The 13357-nt window shown below is 37.3% G+C and overlaps 1 long non-coding RNA gene across 2 annotated transcripts in view; it reads left to right on the top strand.

Annotated features, from left to right (window-relative positions):
• The first annotated feature begins 508 nt into the window (after window positions 1-508).
• The window catches only part of LOC109500178, a 42282-nt gene continuing 29433 nt past the window's right edge, over window positions 509-13357 (top strand). Inside the window, exons 1-3 of one of the 2 annotated variants that reach the window (XR_002157820.3) lie at window positions 509-992; window positions 2248-2291; window positions 13060-13156. This is a non-coding gene — a long non-coding RNA (uncharacterized LOC109500178). Of the gene's footprint in view, window positions 993-1015; window positions 1126-2247; window positions 2292-13059; window positions 13157-13357 lie in introns of those variants that run through there. The other variant, XR_006597856.1, reaches the window with a different exon arrangement.

The raw sequence follows: 13357 nt of genomic DNA, 5'->3' as shown, positions 1-13357 counted from the left end.
ACCAGAGTCACAAAGAAGCATTTCCCTGGAGGCTGAAATGTTAGTCACAAAAATGGATCTCTTAAGTTACAGGTCACACTGTGCCAGGGTTGAGCATGTGTTTTTAAAAGTTGATTTTCATGAGTTTGTGATGTGGGTCCTCTCTTGCACAGGGCTCCTGCCAGGGGCCACTCAGCCCTGGGCTTAAGAGTGGCCTTACAGAACAACACAATTTATTGTTCTTTCATCAAAGATAAAATTACTAAGTGCACACCTAAGTAGCTGAATGGACTAAGCTGCTACTAAGTACAGCACTGTTAAACACAAGCCGTTAAATGTTGAGGAACAATGATTACAAATGACAGCCTTAGTTTTAAAGTAATAGAAGCCCTTCTCTTTGTTATAATTACATAGTTTGCACCAAGGATAATTCAGGTTTATACCAAGGATACTGTCGTGGCGATCAACAGGGGGCGCTAGCAGAGGAGGCCCACCCCCCGTCCACATGGACAGTCGCAGAGGCCCCCCTGGCTGCAGTCATGCCTGGATGGGGAGGATGCAGGGCCTCAGCGGCAGCTGCTGCAAAAAAAGCCAGGGGCCAGTGCTGCCATTTTACCGCCCAGACACAGAAAGGCATGTTCAACCTCCCTTCCATGCGCCGGGGTAGGGGTAGAGGGGTGCTGGCAGCAAGCTTCCCAAGTGGCGTGGCTGGGCCCAGAGGAACCGGGCTGGAAGCACTGTTACCGTAGGCACTATGCGTTGTCTGCAGGGGCCTGAAAAAGCCTAGAGGCGGAAGAAAAGCCCAGGTGGCAGGCCACGCCGCCTGGGCAGCCCACAGACAGGCCCGGCTGCGCCTCACCTGCTTTTGTGTAGGTCCATGTGGACGCCGGAGCCAGCCGGAACCCTGCTGCGGCTGCCCTCCTGCAGCTCGCTCGGCCCCTCATCCCGGTGAGCACCGCGGCGCAGCCCCCCTGCCCCTAGTCCGGCGAGCCCCGCTACCATCTGGGCGTCAGGTGAGAGGGAAGTGGCGTGGGAGGAAGAATATGGCGGCCCGAGAGGGAGGACAGCGCCGGGAGATTGCTTCAATGGAAGTCAAATTGCCTATCCAAAATTGCTATTTCCGGTGATTTCATCTCAAAGACGCGTGTAAGACGACACGAGACGGGCAGTCTTAAAACTTTGGAAGGCCACATAATTACTTAATGTGTAGAACGATAATTATAAATTAAATGAAAATACACAAAATGCATCATTACGTTCTGGAACGTTCATGGAAAACGTTTTCATCTTGCTAATGTATAGATACAGTGTTAAATTCAAAGGAAAAAATCCTACTCTGTGTCTAAACAAAATTAATCCTGTAAGACTAAATTGGCCCCATTGTGCACACATATACCGAGGAACACAAGAGTCTGAATCATGACTGAAGACTGAAATTAAAAGGAAAGTAGAATAGAAATGTCGGTGTAGTACATATCAATCTCCTCTGTCTCCTGATTCAAAAGTTTGTTGGACTTAAATGATTCAGTTATTTAATCCAGAAATAATGATGACAATAACAGGACTAACATGAGAAAACATATTTCATGAACTAAGGGATTCAGTATGTTCTTCCCTAGCACCATCCTCTGGAGAAGTAGAAGCAGCACTAAATAAAAATACCGGCAGAGTAGAGCATGAAGTAAGAAGCGTTCCAGCAGATGCAGAGTTAAACATAGTTACCTTACCAAGAAAAGCAAGAATAAAATTACCAGTTTTATAATTCTGTTGCCAATACACCTTTAAAATATCATAAGCGATATCTTAGGAAATTTTAGTTGACCTTATGTCTTTAAGCTGGAAGTTCCTTTGATGGTGTCATTTTAAATTGTAGAAGTATGCCAATAGGAACACTCTTCTAGCGATAAATAGAGCCTGTAATTTTTTGTTGAGATTTTATCAAGATACAGCTAGAACTGGAAAATAATGTTTTAGATATTACTTTAAATACCTCTCACCTCACTAAATGTGAATGGTGTAATATCTGAAAGCTAGGATAGTGTTTCTACAGATGGTAACAGCAGTTTATCAAAGGCTAAGAATAAGCCTGCAAAGAAAAAGGATAGAGTTTGGAATAATTGCAAAGGAGTAAGTTAACAGTTCCAGAATAACAGCATATTATTTTTAATTTTTCAAGCTGGCCTTGATCCTCAGCAAAATGGTATTTTAAATTAGTTTTACTAACATTGATATACATAATAATGTCTCTAATTTTTTCTGTGAAAATAGCCTTTCAAGAAGCCAAGAGCGGATGTGTTTGCCTGTGAAGGAAGGTAGGTACAAAAAGAAAACAAAAATTTATTCTTTCAATGTAAAATACAACTTTGAAATAAACCACAGTTCCAGTGTTTTGATGAGGTAGAAAATAGAGCCACATCATTTCCACTGGACCTGTTAAAAAAAACAAAACAGAACATGACAGTATATTAAGCATCTCCAACTAATGAGGACCTGCACTATCTCATCATTAAAAATTGTTTTCAAGTGTGAGCATCTCTTAATGAAATTATCACAGATTTTTATTTGAAGTTAATTTTCCACTAAACTTTGTGCAAGTCTTAAGCTTACTATTATATTGTATATATTTGCTTTCTGGTGTCAAACTGTCCAGGTTTTGAATTGTAATACTGTCTCTTATTGTGTTACATTGAGTATAGTTAATCTGTCTCTACCTGAGTGTCCTCATTTTAAAAATGGGAATAATAATATCTCTGTTACACAAAAGAGTTGTTATGAGAATTAAATGACATATGTCAAGCCCTAGGAATAGTACCTCCTGTATGTGAAGTGTTCAATATATGCTAGCCAATTATCTTCTTATTGTTACAGTGTTTTAAGCCTTTTTAAAATTATTACTACTTTAGATTAGGTAATAATTTGTTGAAGAAGTACAAAAGTGGGATTTCATTCATTTGCTTCAATAAATATTTTAAGTGCCCCCCCCCAAAAAAGTGTCACCATTACTATCATCATCACGTTTCTTTTTTTTTTTTATCATGGTTCTTTTTTATGTGAGGGTATGATTTTCTCTAATCTAAAACAGCTGTTAAGATATTGTGCTAGAAATTACTGAGAATCCAAACTCTATCCCTATTTTTTGCACAAAAGCAATTGTTATCCTATTAATCAAAACATTATTACTAATAACCCTAGCTCTTACCATATTTCATTATTTATTTACTTTTTATAGGAAACTTTTTTTTAATATAGTTCATTGTCAAATTGGCTAACATATAGTGTGTAAAGTGTGCTCTTGGTTTTTGTGTGGATTCCCATGGTTCATTGCTTACATACAACACCCAGTGCTCATCCCAACAAGTGCTCACCATACTATTTAAAACACAATTAAACATAAGCATGAATAACTGGGAGAGATATCAATTTAGTTTTGTCCATAATCAAGTCCTGCCTGCAAATTAAAGGTCAATTAATTCTTGTCTACAATGCCAAAATTGCAAACAATCTTATATTATCATAAAGACAGGTTTCTACAAGGTAGAGAGTATAATAAGTCAATAATGGAATAGCTGTGCTTGAATCTTGCCTGTTTTCTTAGGAGGGACATTAACATGAGAAATAAAATTTGCAATTCACAAAGAAGGACATGGCCTATATTGTCAAAGAAATTTACTACACACTAACAGGTCTATAATTTTTCCTCTAAAGAACCAAAGAATGGATTATATTTAGGTAAAATTTGGCATTAATAAAGAAATTGACAAGGATTAAAACACACCACCTGAAGTCTTTGAATAATTCAAAGGCATAAAACCTTCCACAATAACTTAAAGTCTTAAATCAAGTATAGAATATTAGGAGGCATAGGAAAACATCCTAGGCAGATGATATTCCTTTATAAAGCTTGCAAATTTAAACATGTCACAAATCCACCAATCCTCTGCCTCACTTCCCAAAATTCTATCTCAAGTAACTATATTTCAAAATCTATTATCATTGTTCAGTTTGATGGAACTTTCCACATAGTTTTATTTTACCAGATTTTTTAGAGTGTTTTAGGATTTGAATTTGATAAAATCATAGGTGGATGCTTCTGATTTTTTTCATATGTCAATCACTACCTCGTTTCTTTTTTTGTTTTGTTTTGTTTTGCATTGTTTTTGTTTTATTTGCTACCTAGAAGTCTTGTCAAAGCACAAAGGTGATGCCATGTTTTCTATGATATCATGTATATCAAAACATTTTTAAGTTATCAATCTATTGACAGGATATAAGAAATTTCTCTTTAAGCTCCAATCACGAATTGTGATAACAGCAGGTAACCAATATATCTTAAAGCCCCTTTGTTCATCTTAGTCTTCCTTACCTTCTAATCTCATTAATGTAATCATGGATAATATTCGTTCTGGTTTGTTTTTTTCCAAAGATGAAAATAAAGGATATTTTTTAAATATTTAGTCCAAAGCATCCATCTTAAGAAGATATAAGCAGAGAAGGTTTTAACATTAAATAATCTATATTGCTGGTCCTCAGGGAGGAAATGTGGCTAACGTCTCCATTAATGTTCCTGCATCTTCCTATAAAGAGGAAGCCCCATAGAGATAGGACCTAAAGCAATCACTCCAGGAAATCGCTCCTTTAGTTCTACATCAGTCTTGGTAATCAGTGGCCAATGATGATGAACTGAGAGAAGTATGTAAAATAAAGTTATCATCAAGAAGAAAACCAGCATGTGCCAAAAGTATAGAATGCACCATGATAGTAGTGGTGTAAATGTTAAGAAAAATCTCTGTCATATGAACCAAGGATCTCAACAGCAAACCCAATCCTAATCTCAGCAAACCTTTTTACCTGTCAATACTGAAGAAGAAAAAACCCAAAACAGTGATATTCAGTGAGAACTGAATGTTCTAAGTTCTCTTGCAGCTGTAAAACTTAAGTAATATTACTACATTAGTGTCATTTTTTTTCATGACCCCAACTGACCACATTCCATAATATAGGACAGATAACAGATCTCATAAGGTACAACCAGGTAACTTAAATCCTTCAAATTCATTGTCCAGATACAGAATTTTTTCCCAGATCCTAAAATCTAAGCTAATCTAGTTCAAGGTAGAAGTTTACAGGCTTCTGGGGACAATTCTTGTGTACTACTAGATGATGCTGTTAGACAAATTAGGAACTTTATCAAGAACTCACATCATGAAGACTAGGGAAAAAAAGACAACTGATTACAAATATTTTAATGAAATGTATGGCCAACTAATCTTTGACAAAGGAAAGAATATCCAATGGAAAAAAAGTCTCTTTAGCAAATGGTGCTGGGAGAACTGGACAGCAACATGCAAAAGAATGAAACTGGACCACTTTCTTATACCATACACAAAAATAAACTCAAAATGGATGAAAGACCTAAATGTGAGACAGGAAATCATCAAAACCCTAGAGGAGAAAACAGCAACAATCTTTTGACTGCAGCCGCAGCAACTTCTTACTCGACATGTCTCCGAAGGCAAGAGAAATAAAAGCAAACATGAACTATTAGGACCTCATCAAGATAAAAAGCTTGTTCACAGCAAAGGAAATAATCAACAAAACTAAAGGCAATAAATGAAATGGGATAAGATATTTGCAAATGACATATCGGATAAAGGGTTAGTATCCAAAATCTATAAAGAACTTACCAAACTCAACACCTGAAAAACAAATAATCCTGTGAAGAAATGGGCAGAAGACATGAATAGATACTTTTCCACAGAAGACATCCAGATGGCTAACAGACACATGAAAAGATGCTCAGCATTCAACACAAAGGAATAAAAGGCATCCAAATTGGCAAGGAGGAAGTCAAACTTTCACTCTTCACAGACAGCATGATACTGTATATGGAAAAGCCAAAAGATTCCACCAAAAATATGCTAGAACTTATCCAGGAATTCAGCAAAGTCACAGAATATAAAATCAATGCACAGAAATTGGTTGCATTTCTATACACCAATAATGAAGCAACAGAAAGAGAAATCAAGGAACCTATCCCATTTATAATTGCACCAAAACCCATAAAATACCTAGGAATAAACTTAACCAAAGAGCTGAAAAATCTGTACACTGGAAACTACAGGAAGCTTATGAAAGAAATTGAACAAGACACACACACACACACACACACACACACACACACACACACACAAAGGAAAAAATATCCATGCTCCTGGATTGGAAGAACAAATATGGTGAAATGTTGATACTACCCAAGGCAATTTACATAGTCAGTGCAATCCCTCTCAAAATAACACCAGCATTCTTCACAGAGCTAGGACAGACAATCCTAAAATTTTTATGGAACCAGAAAAGACCCTAAATAGCCAAAGCAATACTGAAAAAGAAAACCAAATCTGGAGGCATCACAATCCCGGACTTCAAGCTATACTACAAAGCTGTAACCATCAAGATAGTATGGTACTGGCACAAGAATAGACACTCAGATCAATGGAACAGAACAGAGAACCCAGAAATGGACCCACAAACATATGGTCAACTAATCTTTGACAAAGCAGGAAAGAATATCCAATGGAATAGAGACAGTCTCTTCAGCAAATGGTGCTGGGAAAACTGGACAGTGAGATGCCGAAAAAGGAACCTGGACCACTTTCTTAGACCATACACAAAAATAAACTCAAAATGGATGAAAGACCTAAAAGTAAGACAGGAAGCCATCAAAATCGTAGGGGAGAAAGCAAGCAAAAACCTCTTTGACCTCAGCCACAGCAACTTCTTACTCAACACATCTCGGGAGACAAGGGAAACAAAAACCAAAATGAACTATTGGGACCTCATCAAAATAAAAAGTTTCTGCACAATGAAGGAAATAACCAGCAAAACTAAAAGGCAACCCACAGAATGGGAGAAGATATTGGCAAATGACATATCAAATAAAGGGTTAATATCCAAAATCTATAAAGAACTGACCAAACTCAACACCCAAAAAACATATAATCCAATGAAGAAATGGGGAAAATACATGAATAGAGACTTCTCCAAAGAAGACATTCAGATGGCTAACAGACACATGAAAAAATGCTCAACATCACTCATAATCAAGGAAATACAAATTAAAACCACAATGAGATACCACCAAACACCAGTCAGAATGGCTAAAAGTAACAACTTAGGCAACAACAGATGTTGGTGAGGATGCAGAGAAAGAGGATCTCTTTTGTACTGCTAGTGGGAATGCAAACTGGTGCAGCCACTCTGGAAAACAGTATGGAGGTTCCTCAAAAAATTAAAAATAGAACTACCCTATGACCCAGCAATTAGCACTACTAGGAATTTATCCAAAGGAGACAGGAGTGCTGATTCATAGGGGCACATGTATCCCAATGTTTATAACAGCATAATCAAGAATAGCCAAATTATGGAAAGAGCCCAAATGTCCATCAACTAATGAATGGATAAAGAAGACATGGTTAATATATACAATGGAATACTACTTGACAATGAGAAAGAACGAAATCTTGCCATTTGCAACAATGTGGACGAAACTGGAGGGTATTATGCTAAGTGAAATAAGTCAGGCACAGAAAGACAGATATCATATGTTTTCACTCAAATGTGGAATTTGAGAAACTTAACAGAAGACCATGGTGGAAGGAAAGGGGAAAAACTAGTTTCAGAGAGGTAGGCGAACCATAAGAGACTCTTAAATACAGAGAAAAAAGTGAGGATTGAAGGAGGGAGATTGGTGGGGGATGGGCTAAATAGGTGATAGGCATTAAGGAGGGCACTTGTTGGGATGAGCACCTGGTGTTATATGTAAATGATGAATCACTAAATTCTACTCCTGAAACCAATACTACACGATATGTTAACTACCTTGAATTTAAATAAAATCTTGGAAGAAAAAAAATATTTTAAGCATAAGATACAGTAAGAAAATAGGACAAAGAAAGTTTTTTAAAACATAAGAAATGAACTAAGTTCCCAATTAGGATTAAATATTAAGAGTTAACAATAGTGCAATAAGACATGAGATTTGAGATGTAAAGTCTATGCCAATAAATTTTTTAAAAAAGGAGTGCAAAAGAGATAATGGATTTTTTAAATGTGAATTTAAGAACAGAAAATGTAAAAATACGTAAGATTCAGGTTTAGAAATTCAGGTTTTAAGGACTAAAAAATAAAAATAACAGTAAAACTATAAAAGTAGGATGGGAAATATATTTTTGAAACAATGAAAATAATATGTTGGAGAATTAGAAAAAAATGTAAGACAAAAAAATTAAAATACACAATTGAAATATCAGAAATAAAATATTTGAAATCTAAAATGTTGTTTATTACTAACATTTCTCAAGTACTTTCAGTTTATTAGTGTTCCTCTTAATCATGAACTGCAGCATGAATCCAAATTTCTATTTCTTTCTGTATCTACTGTAATTTCTACTTTATGAATGCTGCTCCTAAGTAACCTTTTGGCTTTTAACCATGATTGTCTCATTTCTAAAATGGGGATGATAATAGTACCTCCTCATATGGTTCCTTTAAAGCCAAAATGAGTTAATTCCTGTAAAAAGCTTAGAACAGTGGGCAACCCAGATTGAAGAAGAGGGGAGATAGATTACCTCTCTTAATGGGGGAGTGACAAAGTCACATTGCAAAAGAGCAGGGAGGGAGGGAGATGTTGTGGCCATCTTTTGAAATACAATCTGCACATAAGGAATGCATAAAAAAATTTATAACAATGGTTACCAGAGGGATAACACAGGCTATGAGATGGGATAAGAGGAAGATGGAAGAAATATGTATCTTTTTACATGGGTAAAAAAAAATTTGAGTCTGCTAAAAAAAACCTGTACTTTAAGGAAGCCATATTTTCTTTGAAAAATAAGACAAATACTGATTAAATGGGCAAATTCTTCCTTAGGCCCATTGGCTACATTATGTACACTCCCTAATCTCCATGCCCAGAGAACATGGTGGAACCACGCCACAATCGAAAATTAAGATCACTGTGTGTGCTAATCCTAATATACTTGATGTACTGTTTATAAGTTATAAGTTGAGGTGAGAATTTAGAATTTTCTAATCATCTTCTTTATAAATGTCATATATACTTTATAAATAATATCATATATGTAACTTTTAAATATTATTAAAATATATAATGCTTAAATATATTCAAAATCAAATATGTTATTAACATCTGGGAAGATTGATGCCTCCCTGCTCTTTGCACAGACAAACTTTAAGAAGGTCTCCATTTTAAATTTAAAGATCTTCTAACACATGATTCAACTATATAGAACTCAAGGCAATAATACTCTGCCCCTCCCCCCCCCCCCCCCCCCCCCCCCCGCCAAATGTATGAAACAAAACCTGAAATACAAAACCAGAAGAGCTCACATTTATTTGGGTAACATAGTAGCTGAGGCATGCTGTCACTCCCTAGATGGTGTTAGTTTCCATCCTCCTAAAGCTACTTAATCCTATTCAGTTCAAAAACCAAGGCCCCAGGGATCATGGGCAGAGCCTGTGAGAGCCTTCCAGGACCCAACATTGTCTCATCAAGCCCTGCCTCCAAAGGACCTCTGCTAATCCCAGTGCATGGTTAGATCATACATGCTTTGATAGCTGGATTTATGGGCCATTTTTTTTTTTGTCAGAAATCCTCTCAATAGCTTCCTAAAGATGCCAAGGTAAGCAAGTAGAAAAACAAGGCTGAAATAAGCAATTGTTGCATAACACTATGTCATGTAGGATCCATCTTCAGAAAAATCAGTTTGCAATGAAAACCCACTTTGGCTCTTTTAGTAAGATCTGATGATACACATGTGCATTCCTGACTCAAGTGACATCGTCTTATCCTTATTTTAGAGCATAATGAATTATCATTAAAAGTTATATTAAATGCTAATATAAATCCTACAGTTAAAGTAACCTCCAAAAATATAAACCATGTCAATTAGCGTACTGAGGAAGAGGTTTTCTTATTTTGTTTTGTTTGTTTGTTTTGAACTCATTAAGGATGCTTTCTCAATTTATAGAGGAGAGGAAAAGTCATTGACATATGCAAAGTATGACCATTCAGTAAGGAAAATGATGTGTGACCTTGGAAATCCCATGCTTTCCTTTGTGGTCACATCCACCAGCTAAACTGCCATCCCTTCTATAGTATCTATCTTTTCAGATACTTTCCTTTAAAAGAAATCTCATTATGTCCAATACCTAAGCCAAATCAACCACTGCAGTATATAATACATTTCCCATATTTTCTGGTAGGTGCATTTCACCATGACAAATACTGCATCTGGTGTTCATTTACAGCAACTGGAAATGTAACAGTGTTTACACCATCTCCCAAACTAATCAGGATGCTTAATGGCTTTTTAGATACATGCGGATGCAAGATCATGATGTCCCAATAAGCTCATACAGTAATTTTTCCCCTTTTTCCCCTTCTTCTTTTTTAAAAAATAATAAGTCTCAAACGTTAAAACAAAAAAAAAATTCTATTCAAGTGTTCTAGAAAAAGAACCAGGTTATTACACATTTGTCAATCTAAATTATATGCCACTGTTACCCTCCCCACCTGGAAAATAGACTCTTTAATAAACACAGGAGGGAAAAATAAATAGGTTAACCAGGAGAAAGGTCATGCCTTGTCTGTTGTAATACAGTCTGATCACCCAAAGTGATTGATTTCTTAAAAGAATCCATATCTGTGACTCTTATAGACATCCTGCCATCCAACAGCCATCTACGAGGTAGCTTGCATTTCTAAGGTCATTTGGAGTGCTTGAATCCCTGTGGTTCTCTCAGGAAATCCAAGAAGTTCAGTAGTCTCACATTTTTTTGTGGGGGGAGGCTTTTCAGTCCTTTCCCTCAAAAAAGAAAAGCTATGAAAATGGAAGGTTAAATAAGAATGACTTAACCACATTATGTATTTTTGCAAAACAATACTTTTGCCTTCATCATGAGATAAAACCAAAGAAAATTATTTTCCTCATAATAATCTATTTCTATTTCTCTCTCTCTCTCTCTGAAAAAATAAAACAAACAAACACACACAAACATGTGGTAGTGAAAACTAAATACACGTGGCCCTTGACCCAGTCAAAACAGAGCTAATTCAAAGTAACCATTGATTATTTTTGATTGCTTAGTTTAAAAAAAAGCGGGGGGTGGGAGGCGGGGGGCACCTGGATGGCTCAGTCAGTTAAGTGTTCAACTCTTAGTTTCGGCTTAGGTCATGATCTCACAGTTCATGAGATTGAGACATGCATTGGCTCTGTGCTAGCAGGGCAGAGCCTGCTTGGGATTCTCTCTTTTCCTCTCTCTGCTCCTGCCCCTCTCACTCATATGTGCACACTCTCTCTCTCTCTCAAATATATAAAACTTAAAAAAAAAAAAAAAAAAAACTTAAAAAGGCGGGGAGCACCTGGGTGGCTCAGTCAGTTAAGTGTCTGACTTCGGCTCAGGTCATGATCTTACAGTTCATGGGTTGGAGCCCCACATCAGGCTCTGTGCTGACAGCTCAGAGCCTGGAGCCTGCTTCAGATTCCGTGTCTCCTCCTATCTCTGCCCCTCCCATGCTCATGCTCTGTCTCTGTCTGTCAAAATTAAATAAACATTAAACAAATTAAAAAAAAAAAAACACTCTGTGGCTCACCCTCCATTCTCATCTAGTACAGTCTTTCTTCTCCCCCACATAGATTCCTTCTCCTCTACCTTAAAAAACACAGTCATGGGGCGCCTGGGTGGCGCAGTCGGTTAAGCGTCCGACTTCAGCCAGGTCACGATCTCGTGGTCCATGAGTTCGAGCCCCGCATCAGGCTCTGGGCTGATGGCTCAGAGCCTGGAGCCTGTTTCCGATTCTGTGTCTCCCTCTCTCTCTGCCCCTCCCCCGTTCATGCTCTGTCTCTCTCTGTCCCCAAAAAAATAAATAAACGCTGAAAAAAAAATTAAAAAAAAAAACACAGTCATATAAGATTCCTAACACTGTCCTAAAATCAGTAAAAGAATAAGCATCTAGTAAGTACCACAGCAGCTGACTGATTTACTTTCTTCCTCAAATGAAACAGCACAAGAAAAATAACCAGAAATGGAGAAAAGTAAAAACTTCACTCACACACTGTTAATTTTTTCCAATCTATCTTGTTATGATCTTTTTCCTAACACTCTTCATTGCCATTGTTACTAAAACCACCAATACCAGAAATTATTTAGCATGGAAAAACTAAAATTTAGTCCACTGCAATAACCTTAGTTTCACCTAATAATCTAAGCTTTCTCTGTACGTAACTCAATCTCTGTTTATACTACTCCAACAAATCTTCCATGCTCCATTCATCCCTCCCCTCCTCCTCTTCAATATGGCATCAGGAGAATGGGGAGGGTTGTGACATACGAGGCATCTGAGGTTAGGAAAGGGGGTCTGAATCCAAGAGTACTTGGCAGAGCAACTGTTTTTGTTGTGTTGTGTCTTGTTTTGTTTGCACTACTCAGGTCAATATCTACTCACATTTATTTCCATTTTTTGATGTTATTTGATGTATTTTGATGTTTTGATGTTTTATTTCCATTTTTTGTGTTATTTCCATTTTTGCTGGGTCTAATCACTGAAGTCCTTGAACTCACCCATTTGCCTCCAGTCATGTAGCATCAGAATGCTGCTCCCTCCAGACGCCACAGGTCTCCCCAGAGCACGCAAATGTTTCCAGAACCCATTACTAACCAGCTTACCTGAAACTGGGATATGAACAAACCCAACTGTGATTGAAACATGGGTTTTTAGAAATCCTTCTTTCTTTAAGCAAATTTTTAGATTAAGAAAATCTTCCCCCCTGCCCTTAAGACTCTTTGACACTTAGAAGCAATATTTCAGTCATTACAACTCACAAAACCTTCTAGTTTGGTAAGTAAATCTATTCTATATGATAATCCAAACTTGAAACGTGATTTTAACTATCATCACCTCCCCTCCCTCTTGCTAGGGACTGAGCTGCCCACTTGCAGTAGGATAAGAGGGTTAGGGTCCTCCTCTTTCTGTGCTTAATCCTACTCCTTTTCTTCCACCAGCCTAGTAAGCAAGATTTAGAACTCTCCAGTGTTGTGTCCAGAGGAAGAAATGATTAAAGGGAAGGGCAAGCACAGTGACAGGTCCCATTGCTGTCTGGTGAGTAAGCTTTCTGGGAAAAATGTTTAACACTGACTCTTCCTTACAGAGTAGCTCATGTGCTCCTTGGAGATTGCCTTCACTGAGAACCTCGACTCTGCCCCATTGACCACTGCCCTTCGTGAGCCCCTAAATTTCATAATGTCTCATTTGATTTGGACTCTCACTACTAAAAGACCCTTTATCCTCCCAATGCTGGGC

This window comes from Felis catus, chromosome B2 (assembly GCF_018350175.1).
Source record: "Felis catus isolate Fca126 chromosome B2, F.catus_Fca126_mat1.0, whole genome shotgun sequence".
Classification (NCBI taxonomy): Eukaryota; Metazoa; Chordata; class Mammalia; order Carnivora; family Felidae; genus Felis; species Felis catus.
The sequence above is the reverse complement of the archived record's forward strand: the minus strand, read 5'-3'. Positions and strand labels throughout refer to the sequence as shown.